Consider the following 20,731-nt stretch of genomic DNA (forward strand, 5'->3'; position numbering starts at 1 on the left):
TTGTCGAGCGCTGTTGCTTTCGTTGCGGGTCACTGCCGTGCTGTGACGGGGTCTGACGGGGAAGAACCGACGTCAATTAATTAAAATTGATTTCCCCGTCGCCGGCCGCGGTCCGGACGTCGTATTTTCCAGCGTCTTTTTTTTCCGCTTTCTTGGGGCGCTCATCGCTGTTTCTGGCAGATTTCAGCCCGGCGTGCCGTTTTCCTGCCTGGCTGGGTTTCTTCTGCGCTCGAGTCTACCCCTCACTCCCCCATGATTAACAAGAACCGCGTATCTTGAGGGGGTTTCCATTTGGAGCAACGTTTTTCTTGCTCAGTGCGGTCCGGCTGCCCCTCTTGTCTCCGGAGGGTGCGTTCGGTGTGGAGATCTGCGGTTCGGGTTGACCAACTGCAGTTTATGGTGAGGACACGTCTGAGGATAATTTCAATGAGTGTAATAGAGAGGGGCGGATACAGGGTGATCCAAAAGTACCATACCACCAGCACCTGGATTCACCCCTGTAATTTATAAAGAAAGTGAGATGGAGACTTGAAATTTTGTGAATGCTTCGAGGTCAAAGGAAATAACATTCGGGAATCCCCAAAATTTTAAATAGACCACTCTTAAAAAGGAGCAAGAACCTGAGGGGTCACATGCGTGGTGCGGAACTTTTTGATCACTCTATATGTTGCCGAGATTCAGCTTTTCGTAAATTTTAAAAATAAACGGAATTTAGAATACATTCTATCAATATAAACTGCAGACTTCCAGATTCGTTACTTATTCTCCGGACACATCCGAAATCATAATGAGTAAGGACAGCGCAATAGAAAAGGGTTACAACTTTTGAAATGTTAGCTATCTAGGACTTAGGAAAAAAAACTGAAAAAATTATGCTTTTTCATCTTACCTTTTCACAAGATTTATGTCACGGATTGCCGCATAGTCCTGTGAACAAAAAATAAATAAATTGTGTCACTAGTTTTGTTAATGTTTGCAGTATTTGGTAAATTTTCAAACCTTGAATAATTCTGTCGCAGATAACTGATTGATATAACGATATTAATATACAAGTGGAGAGATGATCACTCTTGGATTCCTGAAATGATCTTACAATCGGATGATTTCATCCTTTCCGCACATTATACAAAGTTCACCAAGAACTATTAAACTGGCGCACTAAACAAGTCATCACTGCTGTTCTAGCTAGCGTTCCACTGACAAAAATGGCTTGAAAAGGGCACCCCTTTTTCGGAGAAGCGTCTCGCGGTCATATCCGCCGTCCATTAACGGCCATTTTTATATTTAACTCTGATGCTGTCGGAACTTCGAACAAGAAAATCCGAGGCTTTTATTGCGCGGTGAAAGTCATCATCACCGTCGGAAAAAGCCGTTAGCCAATGGGGGAGGGGCAAGGATGGCAAATTGTATGATAGAAAAATGTACTTTGCATTGATACACATTAGAAAAATCGTGTATTTACACCTTAATCTGGCAACAGTGGTGCGGGGTAAAAGCCGCGACAAAACGGCGGGTCCGACTCTTAATTAATTATCCCCGGCCGAAATTGGACACATACGACTAGCATCCTACGTTGCCGCACTACATGCATCGATTGTTGTCATTTGAAAGCATGGGAAAATATCGAAAATTGTTTAAGAAATCGAGGTTCGATTACCTACTATAAGGTACATTGAAACAAATCGACCTATCCTCAATCGAAGATAGGTTCAGCTACGGCAACCCATTGATGCCAAGCTTTCATTTGAACTTCCATCCTCAGTGAGGAGATACAATTTTCCACTTTACGTTCGCTACGTACTTAAGGGTTGAAGAGTGGAGATTCAAAACTTGGTAAGTGACATGAAGTGTTACTAAGATTGTGCATGGAGTTTCTCTTCGTTTGTCTCTCCTCTTCGAACCTAAATGCATGACTTAACTACATAAACTACGAATGAGGAAATCTTATTTAAATTTTGGTCTTATTGTCATGGCAAGAATGGTTCTGCTCAGGCTGCTAAATTCCTGTTGAACGAGAGAGACGGTTGCACATACATAAAAACACCTAATGGCGCTTACCAGGTTTTGAATTTTCACCCTTCAAACTGTCGCTCCTCTTACCGCAATGGGCGTATCTCTAGTTTTACATCATGAGCCCCAAAAAACATGGAATTACACGGAGCACAGGGCTCAAGTAGAAATTGAAATACGCGCATACGTCAGAGTAGCGACGAAATGACGTCCAGGGTCTAGCATCGCCTGACTAATCCATTTACAGGTGACCGGAGGATCTAAAATAAGAGGAAATAGTGTCGAAAAAGCGGAAAAAGTGCCTCATGTCTAAAATAGACGTCCCATCGCTAGAAAAAATTTACGCAAATTTATGACAACTATGACAACCCCGTTTCGCCGCCAGTTGGAAATCGACTCATAGATGTCGTAAACGTCAACCGAAAAAAAGATTTATCGAACGCGGATTTCAAGCTGGTGGACGTTAGACGATGAGGGCGCGAGCGGTGTGCCCTCCCCCACCCCCCGCCACCCCATTCTTCGCGATTTGCAGAGACGAGCGCGAGAACCATCCCGGGCGCACCGCACCATTTATCAATTATCGGTCTCATGCCGACAAGTAGAAACGATTTTCCGCCCGACGGATAGCAATGTTGAAACCACTCATGTCCACCGTCCAACGAGCCCAGAGCTCCGTATGAAAGCGTGTGTTCCGGGGCTGCGACACGTGCGGTTTCGACAGTGCTAGATTCGCGACGTGCGCCCCGGGGCCCTCGACTCCTCGAAAGCTCAAAAGTTGGCTCCAAGTTTGAACTTTGACTCGGAGCGCGAATCAATCTTGCCTAACTCGCGGCCCGGGATCGCGCTGATGGATGGAAGCCGCTTGAGCGTGCGCAAACAATCGCGAAGTTTCGCTCCGAGGAACTGCTAACTTGACTCGGGAACTTAAGTCGGGTCGTTTTAAGGGCGCTCCAATCGTACGAGAGGATTGTTTTTATTCGGCATTGTGACTTGAGCTTAAGTAAATTTCTTCCAGTCGATGACTGAGAAAGTTCGGTTGAGCGCGCCTCACAGTTCGAGCAATGCGAGGCGACACAAGTCGGATTTTTGCCTTTGTTTGGAGGTTTCTATTTTGCGTCTTTTGAGGATACTTCAATTTAAGGGCCTCTGGAGTCCCTTTACACTGAGAGTTAAGACAACCCCCCCCCTCATGGAGTCACAAACGGGAATAGGGATTACACAAACTGAAAGTTTTTCGTAATCTTTGATCGGCCCATTCTCAAATTTCTTTCAATTTTCTTCTCTCATTCCGTTTGTTCCTTGTTGAGGCCGTTATTCCCCGGTCCATTCTGCATTATAATCTTTGCAATCGGTGAAAATGTAATCTGTATTCCCGTTTGTGACACTGTGGAGGCCTAAAACACGGGAACCAATCAGAAATGGATGCACATTGTCTTAACTCTCAGTATAAAGGGACTCAAAGGGCCCCCATAGGAGATCGAATTCCGAACGAGGGAGTAACTTGCGCTGGTCACAGAATCAACTTTCGATGTTTGATTCTTGTAGATCAGCTAAAATTAATGAACTCCGTCTGCGGGCTGATTGTAGGAATTGATAGACACAGCTATAGACAAAAAGGACCAAAGGGATATGTAGGGATCCTATTGGTAGAAGTTGGTGGTTCCAAAGGACGAAGGAGGTAGGTAATAGACTAACTAACGGCAACCCACGAAGGATCCAATAGTTAGTCCATATTTACCCCCTCAGTTTATAAGGACCACCCATTTCAACCGATAAGATCGCTCCACATTCCCTATGTCTTCTTTGTCTATAGCTCTGTCTATCAATTTCAACAATCGGCCCGCTGAACAGCAACTCTCTACGTTCAATATTTAACTAATAAATCGCGTTTTTAGAAATTCGGTTTGTGACGTCATCCCCCACGATTGTGTTACCCTCTGTTTCTTCCGCTTTGTTTTCATCAGTCATGGAGAAACACACACTCGCTGGTTACTCAACGCGGAACTCGAACGAAAAATTTTGCGACTTAATCGAATAATCTCTAAGCCGTAGGTCTAGGTGCAGCGTGTTTTTCTGTGGTCAAATACATTTTTTTAAACTTATTGTTAGCAACATTTAAAAGATGGAATAAATGAAATGAACTGAGTAGCATTGCATTAATTCATAAAAGAGGCCAGATCCACCTTACAACTGCAACTAAAAAAGCTCAACAGTTTCTCCGCTTGAACCCTTTGCAAATTACCTGATAAGTCCAATCGAGAAAACTGCGCGGATCTAAAAGGGGACTCGACTCTTGAAAAAGTCGTCCGACATCATCAATAAATATAATGAGATGTGTTTTTAATAAGCGACGCACCGACATCGGAACGATCCCATTCCACGAAAAATGAAAAAAAAAACGGGGAGAAGGGGGTTGAAGGAGGGGATGGGGTGCTCCCGAACAATTAAACGCCGACGCAAATCGGAACTAAACAGGCGGACGGATCGCCCCCCACCCCACTCCTCAAACAAACCGGATCGAACTTTTTAACTGCCGTCACACTTAATCTCAATTCGAATGCGATATCGGGCCAATAATTTAATCGTTACCCGGGAGATGGCCGGAATCAGAGAGCGCATAAAAATTAACCGCCCCCGGACCAATGGAACTCTGCCGTGCTAAGGAAGAACGCCGTATGAACATTCAAGATTTGCCAAATTTACTTCGATAAAATGTTTTTTATGAGAAAAATTATGAATATTTTTCCTTGAAATTTTCAGGAACTTTAGATCAAAATACAAACGATATTCTCTGAAAAATTGGAAGAAAAATATTCATAAGTTTACCAGGAAACTCGTGTTTTATCGAAAAAAAATTTGCAACGCCTGATGGCCCATACGGCGTTTTTCCTTAGCACGGCAGAACTGGAGATGGGATCCGCTTTTTACCGTCAGCACTCTTCGCTTCATTCAAAGGATCGCTCCGTGTAGTCGCCAATTATTTGTTTTCCTGACAAGGGTTTTTTTGCGCCCGACTCACCGCGCAAAAAACCCGCTTCTCTTTCATCGTGTTTATTGGCAATTAGAGGATTGTACGCTCGGATATGTTGGAGGCGGAGTGCACGTGTCTTGCTACGGAAAAACGACGGATGAACAGCTAGACATGGCCGAATTTCCACTAATAAATTGGGTATTTTAGAAAAGAGTCTTGAGTATTTGTCCTTGAAATCTTCAGGCTCACTCGATTAAATTACGGAGAAAATTTGCTGAAAATTTGCAAGAGTAAAATTCACGACTTTTCCGGGAAATTCGTATTTTACCAGAACACTTTTGGCAACGCCTGGATGTTCCTGCGATGTTTTTTCCCGGCTGATCAACATTCCTTTAAGCGTTGTGTCAGTTTAATACTCAGCTACTGGACAACGAGCGACTTACATTCTGGGGCGTTGGAAATGGTGCAACTTATTTTACTCCTGTATTTTCCTTATGAGCTCAAGATCTGTAATTCAATGTATACAAGGTTCCGAGCGTTTGCCAGGAGACAATGTGATTATTTAGCCTCTTTTGAAGGTATATTACTGCGATGGATTGTACCGTTGGTCAAAGTGCAAAAACTGGTAGCAGTGTAAAGCAGAGGTATTTCCGTGACAGTAATATTACACATACATAAGAAGAATCCATTAACTTCCTCAGAGTGTTGTGCACTGGTTGTTACAAACTGAACGGTGTGTTTGACAGGCACGCAGAGTTAAATATAAAAATTGAAAAAAAGCTGATACTATCTTTCAGAAGAAATTCTTTGATGCTAAAATGACGTAGATGAATTGTAACTGGATGGTTGAGGTGGAGGGCATTCAGACGTAGCGTGTACCGAGGTATATTTTGGAAATTTTCGTGTTCTCAATCTAGTTGCCTCAGAAAAGTCTCAGATTTCCCAATAGAATGGGGGTCTCGCGGGTTTTTCTCGAAAATAATTAGAAAAATTCTCACTCTTGGACGCATCTTGAGTTTCAGAAAGTACCGCTTCGGATGCGAGGGCGACTAGGGCCTCCCATCAGAGTTCAGCCTATGAGCGATAGAGAAAAATGAGAAAATGAATCTTCCGATTTAAAAACTGCAGAAATTTATTCCTAATCTTAGGATTAAGAGCAAACGACTCTTTTTACAATTCGTCCTTTCCCTCAGGAATGAACGTAACTCCAATGATTCGATGATGCCGTATTTTTCCGCGTAAATTGCATTTTTAGGATGATAGTTTTGGAAATTTTCAATTGAAAATTTCTCTGACTTTCCTTCTGATCTCATGCAAAAATCAGAAAAATTCTGAACGAAAATCGCCCAGGTATACTCTTGTAAAAAATTAAAGTTTTTGAGTCAATTTTGTAACCTTGGTGTGGAGTTACGTTTCACCGTCGTGGAAAACTACGAATTTCGAACGTGTTTCCGTAATGCTATTTTTTCTTCTTATTGTCTTTTTTGTAACTTTTGACGGTGTGTACGGCGCAGATCAGATCTTTTTCGTATAGAACCAGCACGATTCTATATTAAAATCCATCGAAGTTCCATCTGCTACCCTTTTCCTGCAGTAGAAGCAGAATCTTACGGAGGGAAAAAACAATGCAAATGTTTGCTCCCGGTGGTTGCAGCCGGGCCATTCGTTTTCCTTCTTGGGCTCCATACGTTCCCAGCCAACTAGACTCTTTGGCAAGAACCACTCAACTCTTATGAAAACCTTAACGCGAAGATGCCGTTTTCGCCGAGAGCAGCGGAACTTTCCGCGGCTGTTTTGCCCCGGAACTTTCACTCCGCGTCAAAACGGGGAAGTTGCCAGGTTGTGCGATTACTTCAACATTTTTTCAGTTTAAAATCGCGTTTAATTTTCACATAGTTACACACTAATTTAAGATGAGTAATGAATATGAACGAAAAGGATCTGATATACTGTTGTAATATTAGTGTTTCAAAATCTCGTGATTCTAACCTAAGTGCGTTTCAATTTATGGCGAAATTTTCATTCATTCCCTGATTTTTCTTTTGTCCGTAATAATCAGAAAAGAAAATTCCTTGCCACCTGTGCCAAAATGCTTTGTCTCACAACTGATTTTACCCGGTTTCGGATCAAATTTTTGATATTTATCTGATTTTCCATTTGCCTGAAAAAAAGTACTTACTTCATAAGCCAAAACATTTTTTTAAATAATATATTCCAGTCTCACAAATAAAAATTCTGGACTACGTATTCAAAAACTTTTGAATTTATTTATTTCGTCTTTCCTGGCTTTATCAGACATGTCCCTGATATGTATTCTGTAATTCCCTGATATGTTTGGAAATAAAAGCCAGGTACTTTTTTAAACTAGACGAACATTTGCTGCTACTCCTACTACAACACTTCTGATTGAAGAATTCCCAGAATAAGTCGAAGTTCCCTACTTTTAACCTTGATTTTACTCCAGTTTTAGGAGTCTCTGATTTTTCCCGGGTTCCAAATATATACTCGAGTCTTACCATGACTAGACGATAACTTGGACCAATTCTTGCTACAACATTCCACACCGCAGAATTTTTCGGTCGCAGTTGAAATTCCTACTCTACGCTAATCATCCCCAATTTTTTGCTCAATTTTCTGATTTTTCCCGATTGAATATTTTTCATTAGTCTGACATCCTAAAGATTCGGCAACCACGAGACGGGGGAGCCTTAGCCGCCACAAAAAGCTGTGGAGGGGGGGGGGGGTAGGAAAGCTGTGTACAGACATTACATGCTAGAGTAGGATCATAATTTATATTCATAAGTTGGCAAACTGGGTCGGATTTTCCTCGGAGCCAGGAGGGGGGTGGGGGATGGGGAGCGGGGGAAAAAAGGAAAACAAATCCGAATCCCCGGTTGGAATTCGCTTCTTTTCTCATTTAATTTGATTTTCATGGAAATGTTATCGAAGACGGAGTGTTGTCGAAACTTGCTGAATCAATGCTCTCGAGGCCCCCGGAACTCGGATCCGAGCACTTTCTTCGCCGATGCGAATTTCTCCCCCCTCCCCCCCACCAGTCACGGTCCCCGTCTACCCCCACCTCATTATTTTTTATTCCTATTTAATTATTTGCCGCAGTTCGCGAGGCCCTTCGCAAATTGCACCAGTTATTCACCACTCGAACTCGAATCGGGAAAACAGCTGTATAAATCCTAACCCCGCCCTCCAACCCCCTCCCTCGGGGTTTTCCTGTTTCCTGCGCTGTTTCTATTTTTGCGAGCCGAGCTGAAACTCGACAAACTGACTTTGGGGACGAAACGTGCTCTCGGAGTTTTCGACTGGCGCGATCGAAAATTTCATGTCGTCTTCCGCGAAGAATGTAAAATATGTTCTCAAAGTTTAAAAAAGGTGATAGGAGTCCTTAAATTTTAAAATTTCCTGACTTTTCCCTGCTTTTTTTAACGTTTTGAAACGGAAAGTTAACCTTACACTGGAAAAAAAAACACATTGGATCTAGAAAGCAGACTCTTGAAAACATCGACACGAAGAAATACTCTTGATTCAATCGGATTTTTGCTTGAATCAAAAGGAAATCCGCTTAAATTAAGAGGCTTGGTTCTTGATTTAAGCTAGATTCTGATTGAATCAAGAGTACTTTTTCTTGTCAATGTTTATAAGAGTCTGGACTCTAGATTCAATGTGTTTTTTTTCTTCCAGTGTATGGTTTTTTTCTCCTACTCATCATAGGTGCTGGACTTAGCATCGTTTTCCACGAGACAAATTTGGAGCACAGTTCAAGCTCTGCCCTTAGGTAGTATGAGTACGATTGAAGCACGAGGAAACATCCAAATTTTCCAAATTTTACTCAGTAGTCAGTTGTTTCCGTGTTCGGTGATTCAAAATTTTCCCTTGCTAAAAACTGAATGTCCTTTCGCACTATTAATAATAATATTGACTTCGATGTTTTCTACATATGAAATAATTTTCTGTAAAAGTTGAATTTTACCTTCCTAATTTAAAAATGCAGTTCATGAGTATGAAAGGAATTTCTGTGGAATTTAAAATTATATTTATGGCGATATATTTCTTTTCAATGGGGAATGGACCTGGTTGTTTTAGAAGGAGCTTGCTTGAATTTACCATTTCTACTGCACTGTGGACTGAAAACCATAATTTCTCGATTAAACTGAGTTCACTTTGAAAGTTTTGAACTTTTTCAACGTTCACAGCGTGAAATTTTGATAAGGAGTTCATCTGGAGGTGCTTTTCAGTACTATTCTGGCTAGTGGTCCGATATTTGGGATGAATATGATATGCGGTTTCAACTTGCCTCCAATTTTTTTATTCCACTGGAATCATTTGAATTTCCGATAGCAACACTGTCGCTATTTGAACTTCGCGGCATCAAAGGGGCTTTTGACATACGCATTTGAAACAGCCCCGGTATCCAATTCCTTCACTCAAATATCTATCCCTCGTTCATCTCTGTTAGAGACTGCCATGCCATTGCGTACCAACTCCAGGCACAAAAGGCGTTCCAATCATAGCATCGTCATGACAACATCAAAACGGGATTCGTCTCATCCCAGCCGCACGCTCTCTGTCCCCAAATAATCGCCAAATCGTGCACAAAACCAAACACTTTTCCGCACACAAACCAGTGTATAGTCGGAAATACGGCAACCTCGACAAGAATCCATTCGCGCCAAAGTGAAATTAAAGTCGTCACAATCTCGCACACGAAATCAGCGCACGCAGGAAACATTGTCACGGAATGCAGGGGCGTAAAATTGATTAAAGGCCCTCAAATTCATTAGACTAAGTACGCCTGGACCCAGAGTTGCCGAAATCACGCTTTTAATTACCCTATTTTATACGGAACCGAGCGGGGGTTGCAACTGCGGCGGCTCGATAAGGGGCGATAGGCCCGAGGGGTTGAGCCCCGACCCCTCACCATTCATCGGCACCAAACCGGGAACAGAAACGGTTCGTGAATTATCGGGAAGATAAGCGATTCCGGGATTCGAAGGGGTTGAAGGTTCGGGGTCAGCGCTCAACGGGTTGGATGTTAATTATCGGGGGGGGATGTTAGCGGGGGCGCTATCAGCGACCCGGTATCTCCAGCTCCGACATTAACATCGCCCCCTCCCCCTCGTAAATGCGTAATTATTTGTCATCAGTCGATAGCCCCGTAAAAAAAACAAACGGGGAGCGGTGGGGCTATCTGGTCGCGTCATCTGGATGTAAACAATGAGCTGTCCGCAGCATCAATGGAGACTGAAGCGCTACCTAGCCGTAATTATCGGCACTGCCCGGTGGACCGAGGCTGTAATCTCAAGGAGGATCTGGGTATCCTCTTACGACTGGCCTTATACGCGTGTCTCTCTTCGATGCGGACGAACAGCGGGGAAGGGAGCGAGAGAAAGATCGCCCTGCGACTCCTGTATAATCTGCCCTCGTTTATCTGAAGCTGCAGGTGCACCTGATTCATCCGTGATCTGTGTTGGACGTTGACGAATCGCGCTGAAACTGACGCATTATGAATGGAATTAAAAAGCGTTCGTGGGTGGTTTGGCAACGTCACGTTCTAATCTGGCGAAATCTCGCTTAATTTGGCTCCATTTTTCTGGAGTGTCGGCGATGAGATTCTGGCAATTTTTAAGGAGCGCGGAGCGACCCGTGGGAACTTCTCGAATCATCCCACAAAAGACTTAATAAGAAGCTGACGTTGACGGGCGGTCCTCGTGTAAATAATTGGCTTTTATTTTTAGAATCTCTGTTACCGGTTGATAGCGCACAGCAGGGTGGTGTAAAAAATTGGGCACCAACGACGCAACAAACATAAAATTTTAGAGGAGGATAAACCCAGTGCGTGAATCCCACTCGACGCACCCCTCTGAATGGAACCATGAGCTGAGATGGAAAATTTCTTGAAAAATAAGAACTTGAAACAGTAAATTTTCCCGCGAAATTTCAAGGAATTAAAATTTCAGGCTATTTGTCATGAAACTTTCAGATGCCACGATTGCTCGAGGAAGAAAATAGGAATCGAGCAGGAGTGGCGTGGCGTGCTTTGCGATTTATCGATTGATCTGCCATTTAAACCTATGGAGAAGGATCGATGGGCAGGGTATCAGCAACGAACACCTTAATAATCGATTCTTTGCCATAGCTTCAAATGGGGAAACATCGATAATCGATCGTTCACGCCTCGTCACTGTCGAGCAGGCATCAAGCGTGGCGTGCGGAGCGGTGACTCAATCTGACTGGCAGTTTGCCTTCAGTTTTCAGTGTAGGCAACCCGAGCTCCCGCGTGGCCGAATAGTGGTATCACTCACGGAGACCACAATTGCTCGGGGAAGAAAGCAGGGATACGTCCAACAACGTTCGGCGTGGATCGGTGACTTTACCTCGTCTTTTTATTTTTTGGGAAATATTTTGCTACTTGTCGCTTTGAAACATTTATATTAAGAGAATAAAGGAGTAGTCGAAAGGAAATAACAAAATAAATAATATTTGAAGCGTTTTTACGGTTGCTAAAGTTACGAAATTCGACATGGACAGTTTACTTGCCATACTGGTAAAAACCTTGATTAAGGAGGGTTCATGGAAACTGGCAAAAATAGAAAGGGAAATCACAAAAAACTCTCGTTAATGAAAAAAAAAAATGGAAAACACACGGAGAGCAATTCTTATAGACACTTGGGAAAAAACTCTCTAAAATCTAGAGTTTAGACTTTTAAAAAAATTAACAAGAAAAAATACTCTCGATTCAATCGGATTTTCGCTTGAATCAGAAGGAAATCCGCTTAAACTAAGAGTCTTGACTCTCGATTCAAGAAAAATTCCGATTAAATCAAGAGTATTTTTTCTTGTCTTTTTTAAGAGTCTGGACTCGGGATTCAAGAAAAGGACGACGGACCGGTCTTATGGGAAAAGTGGGCCCGGTTAAATCGGCTGGCGTTTTGATATGTTGTAGGTCTTAACCTACTGATCAAAAGTGTCAATGGGCATTTCTCCCTATCTCGAAGTTTTACCCCCCATTTTGGGGGTCAAAGTTGCCAATTCGGCGTATAATTGGCAGTTTTGACACCCGGGTTTATTGGTCGCCTATGAGATTCTTTGATGGTTTCTTGAGTCTTTCGTATCCTCTGAATAGGCTAGAGACCATCCGAACTCAAAAACTGACAATTTTCCCTTATGGGTAAGGGGGGGGGGGGTGTTCACGCCACCGATTTCAGAGTCGGCGAGCCGCATTAAACCGATTCTTTCGCCATGTTTTGGAGAATTTTTTATGCAAATGATTGCAACTGCATCTAGAAAGGTCGACTAAGATGCAGCTCAGAATATACCCCCGGGCGGGAGGGGGTGGGGGGGAGGCGAAAACTGGGCCGAAAAGCCGACCGAACTCGGGCTGCGAAAGTTGCCCGAGTTTGATTGTTGATCGTTGATGAGTTGATAGGTTGACCGATGATTTTGTCATGTTTTGGAGTTTTTTTTTTTATCCCAATGAAACAGACTGCATTTCGGAGGGTCGACTGAGATGGAGCACGGAATATGCTGTATGAGAAAGGAGGCTTCTCAATCCGCACCCTCCCTCGCAATAGGATCTCTCAGCATAGGTCAGTGTGGCACTGACACTAGTGGAGTGACACTTTTGAATGTGGCTAGGACGATTAAAACTTCATACCATCATTCAATTTTCAGCATATCCTGATGCATTTCAGAATTTCGACGAGGGGAGGGGTTATTTGCTTTTGAAAAGAAAAAAAATTAAAAAGAAGAAGTACATGACCTTGTTTTTTTCTTAGATTTTCTGATTACGTAAAAAAATCTCAGCGAGCTCGCCTCACTTTCTGCACTGAGAGCTTCCAGGATTCGATCCATTACTTATGGAGCTCCGGTAGAAAGAATGAAAAACCCAGAACTCGTCAAATACCTTCAGAACTGATTGCATTGCATATATTGCCTTTTTGCGAATACTTTGCTTTCTTCCTTGCCTTTCTTGACATTCTACAAAACTGTTTAATGATCGATAATGGTGTGCGATTTCATTTAAAAAATCACCTAGATGATATATTTCTGAAATCAACCGACGTTATATACGTCTCAGCCGTAGGAATCATCTGCACCATTAGCTTTCGCTTATAGAAATATTGGGCTCAGTCGGAAATGCGTGTCAGCTAAAACGCCCCTCGGAATTATGTATGAGTGATGGTGGTGGTAAAAAATGCCACTATACTAGTGTCAGTGCCACACTGACCTATGCTGAGAGATCCTATTGCGAGGGAGGGTGCGGATTGAGAAGCCTCCTTTCTCATACAGCATATTCCGTGCTCCATCTCAGTCGACCCTCCGAAATGCAGTCTGTTTCATTGGGATAAAAAGAAAAACTCCAAAACATGACAAAATCATCGGTCAACCTATCAACTCATCAACGATCAACAATCAAACTCGAGCAACTTTCGCAGCCCGAGTTCGGTTGGCTTTTCGGCCCAGTTTTCGCCTCCCCCCCACCCCCGCCGGGGGGGGGGGTATATTCTGAGCTGCATCTTAGTCGACCTTTCTAGATGCAGTCGCAATCATTTGCATAAAAAATTCTCCAAAACATGGCGAAAGAATCGGTTTAATGCGGCTCGCCGACTCTGAAATCGGTGGCGTGAACACCCCCCCCCCCCTACCCCTAAGGCAAAATTGTCAGTTTTTGAGTTCGGATGGTCTCTAGCCTATTCAGAGGATACGAAAGACTCAAGAAACCATCAAAGAATCTCATAGGCGACCAATAAACCCGGGTGTCAAAACTGCCAATTATACGCCGAATTGGCAACTTTGACCCCCAAAATGGGGGGTAAAACTTCGAGATAGGGAGAAATGCCCATTGACACTTTTGATCAGTAGGTTAAGACCTACAACATATCAAAACGCCAGCCGATTTAACCGGGCCCACTTTTCCCATAAGACCGGTCCGTCGTCCTTTCTATTCCAGTGCAACTTTCTTTTTCCTACTTCAATTTTGTGAGAATATTCAAAGTGTTGCTGCTTTATGGGTTCCACGTTCTAGTGCCGAACTTTTTCTCTTCTATACCCGAGCAGACACACGGAAATTGCCAGAAAAACTAGGAGAATTTGGGATTCAAGGAACATTACTAGCCCTGTTTATTTATTCCGTGAAAAACCGGGGGAGAGCCCTCGAGGGTTTCAAAGGAGAATCAATGGGCTTGAAAACGAAAGGCGGAGCATTTAATTAACGGGAAAAAAGACAAGGGAACACGTGTAGAGGTACATTATCGATCGTTTGCTCCTTTTAACTGCGTTGCCTCCAGGGACCCCGGCACGCTGCACCTGGTCCCCGCGTGGAATTCATTTTTTACGTCCCCTTTTCCCCGCTTTCCCGCTTTTCGGGAGGCCTCCCCAATGAAATTCCCGAAACGATCCCATCCATGGTCTTAACTGAGTCAGGAAGTAAAAGCCCTTGACATATTACTTTATTTTCTCGTTTAGAACAACGAAAGCAGCGTTGTCAAATTCATGGAATTGACATAGTTCATGATGCAACACGGGAAAAAGTATCACAATTCCAACTATACTCCTGACTGATTTTGGCACAAGATATGAGAGTAGTTGCATCGGTCAGAGGTACGGTTGAGTCTACTGAAAGTGTAGTTGGATCAACCATAACTCTGTGGTTAGTGCAACTACTCTTATATCTGGCGCCAAAATCAGCCAGAAGTGTAGTTTCTGTGAGCGCGTGCTGGCCTACTGTCTATAGAAACTACAGTATAAGAAGCATGAAACTATCGGAATAGAGTTTTTTGGGAATTCTAAATCGTTCGTACCATAAATCTTATCCTGCGAGAAATTTTCAGCAGTAGGTATTTTTCTGAACCATTCTTAAAGTTTTTGACTGAAAGCAACTCATATGAACAACTTTCATCCTATTTTTCATAACATGAGTGTAAACTGTGTCCACTCCTGAAGATGAAATGCTGGTCTTTCGATTAACATGCTCGAAAAACATACACACATCTAACATCGAAAATATTTTAGAGTCAATCAAGCTCTAAAGTTCATGGGAGTAACCATGAGCTTTCATTATTCTGCTATACAAGCTTCAATTGATTATTCTCTTGAATTATTTTGCAGTAAAAATCGATTTTTCTAAAATTATTATTACTGTTAAACTACGTTGATCCTTTTAATTGTTATTTTTACCCAACAATTTTTTAACGAGAAAGTGCTTTCGAACAATAAATCATCAGAGGGGGTCATCGATAATGTTTCGAGTGAGATCTTCTAACGACGTTACCGGAGAACGAATTAATGAAAATAATTTTTTTTATTTACAAAATTGATTCGTTATAATATCTTTGCGTGTTCCGCAAACTGAGCCCAAAGTTGAGCTTAAACATTTACTTCCTGAACAGGAATAATGAAAGGAATAGTACAGCGGATGGGCGCTTAGGAAAGGGGCGAGGTGAAAGGGTTTCCTGATTTTTCGGTCGGATTTAGATCGTGGCAGGTGAGTCTATTCAATCGTAAGCGGCGGTTTCCGGTGCGACTAATCCAAGCCCGTGCGTCTCCTCGACGTCGATTGTTGAATCGATATCGAATGAACTTGATCGATAAATCCCTATCTTGGCAATGCTATATATCGATCGAGGGCATTCGATAGTGTTGCAACAATCGAGCTGCGGGTTTGGACGTGAACCATTTGACCCTGTCGACGCTTCATCATCCGATCGACTAGGCCTGTGCTATTGGAATTCGATTTCCTCTCCGATGGACAAAATTAGTATCAACAGCGTCTTCCGTTGAGAAAGATTTAAGACTGCCAATCAAATTAAAAATCAAGGACCTTTCCAATACTTTGATTGGAGGAACTTTAGAATTTTCAGAAATTTCCACGAACGCATGAACATTTGGATTGCATTTTGCAAAAAGGAACCGGAAACATTGCAATGGTGCTAAGATTGTGCAACTTCATCCTTTGCAATAAAAATACTGAAACCATGAAAAAATATGAAATTTACATAATAATTTTTGTCTTAAATTTATAGATTTTAGCGAGTAAAGTAGGAACTGTTATGAAATAATCAGGTTTTCCTTCCAAGACAAAAGAAGATGCACCATTTTAGCAACTTTGCAATGCTCCTGGTTCCTTTTTGCAAAGTGCAATCCATTTATCGAAGGATTTTCAAAGGAAAAATTGAAGGTCCTAAGGAACGCCATGGCCCGAGTGGAGAGAATGATATAAGTTGCGGAAATATCGGCATATTATTGCGATTATGAGGCAAGATGTACGGATCGTCCATCCTGCTTTTGGAAAGGGCTACGACATTATCGAGATTTATTGTGATATTATAGTAATAAATTGGAATGAAGGAATGAAGGGACAATAATTTGCAATTCCTGGTTACCCACCTTCTTAGTTCAAGGAACCTTCAAAGCATTGTCATAAAATCGCTAAAAATCGTCCATTTACATATGTTCCAATAATTGTAGGTTAGTCGCAATATTGAGGCAATACGTCGGGACATTATTGCAATTCTAGCTCTGCAAAATGCGATTGGGAAAGACAAAAATTCTCTATTTCTCAAATTCCACGTTCACCTGAGGTTTCATTTTCAGGTACGCGGCGCAGCCGCGAGGGAGTTTTCAAGAACGACGGAGAGAGGGGACAAAAGGGGGGCAGGTATAAAAAGTCATAAAGAACAATTCAAAGTACGTGTCAATAGCTCCTTACCGGCAACAAAAAACTCCCGCGCCTCGGGTGTTTGACCTGCATCGCATCCGAGGTCTGAAAAACTCCCCACGCAACACCCCCTACACCCCCACCCCACCCCCCTCGCCCGAGAAAATCTAGATGCTCCGATAAAAGAATAGAGCGACCCGGCGAGTAATTAATCAACGGGCTGATTAACATTTAAATTCATTTCGCCGCTGCGTCGGAGGAGGTGCCCGGACATGCACCGGCTCGGACTCTCGTTTTTCTTTCCTTTGAGGTTAGGTTTCGCGCCTGCGCCGAGCCGGCCTCTACCCCTTTCCGAGGCCTCGGTTTTATTGGTTGTCGTAATTCCACGCAATAAAACCCCCTAAGTTGTGACCGCTCGTAGATAAAAATGGGTATCACTTTTAATTATAAAGCGAATGAGGTCCGGACGATTTCCTCGCCCGAGCCGGGAGATGATGAGAGGCGTCTTCGGCAGGTGTGCAACTAAAGCGCCTCGATTTATGTGCCAGGGGTGTGCTTTTCCATTTCCAGGCGGTGTTGCCGCCTGGCTGAGAAGGAGAGTAAAAAATTTCATGATCCTGAGATGGACTGCATTTTGCAATTCGGAACTATAAATTCTGGCTCATCTGAAAAAACACTTTTGTGCACAGAGAAACTAATGGCACATACGTTGTTTTTAAACCAAGCCGGAATTTATAGTTCCTAATTGCAAAATGCAATCCAAATAGTAACAATGTCTCAAAAATACTCATCTTAGATCTTGTCTTTCTTAGATTTCCTTTCTGAGGGAAATATAAAAATTTCCACGGGATTTATATAGGATATTGAAATGGAGTTTATTAGAAAAGAACCGACTCGGAACAGGATTTGGCCGAGATCAAGAAGTTTTATTCATCCATACGCCCTTTTTTCATAAAGTATTTTTTCTCAGTTTTGAAATTTTGTCAGGTGGTAGTGTGCGGCTGGTAAGGTTCAAAACTACTTCTAATCCTCTTTTTTCCAAAATGCGACCATTTTTGCGAAAATTTTTTGATTGAATACAACTTCGAGTCGGAGCTACAGGTACCAAAAAAAATTTCAGAAAATTTCGGTGAATTTTTTAAAAATTGAAACATTCAAAACAACACGCGACAACACTGCAAACACCTCTTCGACTGCAACTCTTATAAACACCACCAGATAGCACTGGCTCACTTTCAATTCTGTGAAGTGTTAGAAATACTGCAAAAATCCCGAATGCACAGGATATACAAACAATTTTTTAAATGAATTTGAAGAGTGACACCTGTGTGAGCATGTTAAAATCAGCGTAACGGAGGTATGTTAATTTAATAGTGCTTCAAAAGCTCAATTAAATCAAAGATCTTCATCAAATATTATGGGTTGCTTTTTAACTGATAGACATTATTCCACATCAATCGCCATAAAAAGGGTGCTTGCTTCATGGCATTCAGGATCTTCGGATTCTGTAGAGTATGGCTATCAAGACATACTCAGCACATAATTTTTGGACTGAGGAGCTGTTAGATGTCTTAGAGCTCTGGCGCTCCTCTCATTAATGTATCCAAACCTAGCATTGAAACGTGTAAGTGGACTAAGTTAGAGGTAAGAGATCGTATTGCTCTTTCGACGCTACTTGTCAGCTTCAGTGAATTTCAGATCCAACCTACTTTTACGGAAATATGAAATTGCTGATTTAACAATTATGTGGTTAAAAAAGTGCCCTAAATGTTTCCATGTAGATTTTACAATAAAAAAATCGTAATTCAACTACCACCGTGGTTAAATTAGCTTTCCTCTATTCTAAAATGCAAGTTTGAAACATGTCGGACATATTTTTTAACAATTTGATACCTCAAAAAACTGGTCTCGCCGTGGCCTTTAAAACAACCTATATTCACCTACCCTCTAAAATCACCCCTTATCCAGAAAATCTCAAGTCCAAAGGGGGATGATTTTTAGAGCCCGTCCGATCTTAGTCAGTGATAACTTAAAAAGCTCGTCTCGCCGTGGCCTCTAAAACAACCTATATTCACCTACCCTCTAAAATAGCCCCTTATCCAAAAAATCTTAAGTTCAAGGGGGACGATTTTCCGACCCGTCAGGTTCATTAGAAACGATTAGTCGAAATTTACCTCTCGTTTCCAGTGTGGCTGGAAAGAGTTTTTTTTTGCTTAATCTTTATTTACCGACAATTTTTTTTATTTATTTTTTTAATTTTGTTTGTTTGTTTAATGAAATGACAGAAACATCCAGCAATCCATCAGAAAAACCTCCCTCGCCTTTTTTCGAACATCTGAACCAAGCGAAAATGGGTGTTTTTTCAATTCCCACCATCGATAAGCACCTTTATATGACAACGCCTGGCCATGCACCGTCCATCGGTAGTTTTCCCTTTCCTGTCAGGCACTTAGATCGTGGTAGTGCGTCGGTGGATCGGCACTCCATTGCCAAGTCGTGCAGAACGAAAAAAATTATCACCCTAAAAACCTGGATACAACCTGCACAAATTACCAACCACGAGACAACGCCGATCCCACCGATCTGGGAGGCGTAACCATTCCCGAGACTGGCAAAATCGCTCCGATCTGAGCCGATCAGATCGTCAGGGCTGACCACCGATCGGAGCCCATATTTTTTAAAAGAACGTGTCCATTCTTCTGATGAGCCTTGAAATCCATTAAATTACATATGCACCAGGGTTTATCAGATAATGAACATGTGTTCTTTTTAAAAATAAGGGTTGAGATGCGCCTCCCAGCCTCTCTGTCCGCGCTATCCCGATAACCTATTTTGAATTTATGGCTGCGTTGGTGTGAACAGGCACCCGACTCACATGAACGGATCAATTCTGGAGGAGTGAAGGGGAAGGGGGTTAAAAACAAAAGGTTGGTTGTGGATGGGGAGGGGGTTATGGATCGGATAGCCCCCTACTTGGGATGTACATCTTGAATATAGGTACGAAGCTGGTGTGAACTGTGAATGGGATTCATCCGTTCTCGATCGAGTGGAGGTCGGTTAATTGAGATCCGCCTCTTTTTCGCTCCTTTGACTTTTTTGTTTTATTGTGGGGTTTGATGAGGAGATTTATACGACCTGAGCCTGGAGAGGATCTACTTTGGATGTTGATTTGTAGGTGCTGTTTTTGTTGTTGGACGGGAAGCAGTATTCGATAAACTTATGGTCGTAGACAATTTACTTGTTCCTTGCGGAAAAATTAAAAATGTTTATTCAAAATTGTGGAGCTTATTGGAAAAAGAACCCATATCGAGAATATTTCGAGAAAAATGCATCTGAAGTTTAATTACTGGTCGTTTTGCATTCTAGAAATGATCTAATATACTGATACTTTGATCTAAGAGTCTGAATTCCGATGTAAGTCACCGTCAGTGGCTAGATGAAAACTACGGATGCATTTGTCTCAAGACGCGACTTTTTGAAATGGGCCCAGGCCTGTTTGCTGGAAAAATCCTCAATTTTAACTTTTTTTTACTCAATTTTTTATCAAACATTCCTAAATTAAAACCATAATGTTAAATCATTCTTCTGGCGTTGAATGAAACTTGATTATTGCATTTGCAAATGTTCCTCTTGTGTTCATTTAAATTTCAAATTTGAAATTGTATTGATACTTCGTATTTCTTAATTTTCAACGCAGATCTGTATACGACCATCTGAGGCGTCCCACTTTAAAGCGGAACTTTTTTGTGTTTCATTCTATTTTGCCCTCTTTTTTATGACACTTCGTCAGTGAAAAATTATGAAAATCGTGACCATCCTTGGGGAAAAAAAAACTTAGTGTACGATACAAGAAAATTTTTCAGGAAAGCAAGTTCCGTCAATTTGGTTCCCAATAGTGCACAAAACACTTTATGGGAGTGGTATGAATAACTCAATTTTATTAAGACACTAGGGTCCTTTACCCGTGGACAACCGAATTCAAACGAAACCTACAACATTCCTGAAAAAGAGGAAAATACAATGATTTTTGCCCTTAAAGTTGGCAATAAGACTGTCCCTGGTGCAAGCTCGAGTGCCAC

At 42.1% G+C, this 20,731-nt stretch overlaps 1 protein-coding gene and 1 non-coding gene across 2 annotated transcripts in view; one reads left to right on the forward strand and one right to left on the reverse strand.

The window, feature by feature from the left end:
* Nucleotides 1-20,731, reverse strand: part of LOC109042976 (discoidin domain-containing receptor 2) — a 594,631-nt gene that overhangs the window by 268,415 nt on the left and 305,485 nt on the right. The window contains 1 exon segment of the mRNA XM_019059971.2: nucleotides 890-927. The gene's annotated coding sequence lies outside the window, so the exon portion shown is untranslated.
* LOC140224947 (U11 spliceosomal RNA) lies at nucleotides 18,117-18,242 on the forward strand. The gene has a single exon (XR_011900168.1). It is a non-coding gene; the product is annotated as a U11 spliceosomal RNA (small nuclear RNA).

Source organism: Bemisia tabaci, chromosome 6 (genome assembly GCF_918797505.1).
Source record: "Bemisia tabaci chromosome 6, PGI_BMITA_v3".
Taxonomy (NCBI): domain Eukaryota; kingdom Metazoa; phylum Arthropoda; class Insecta; order Hemiptera; family Aleyrodidae; genus Bemisia; species Bemisia tabaci.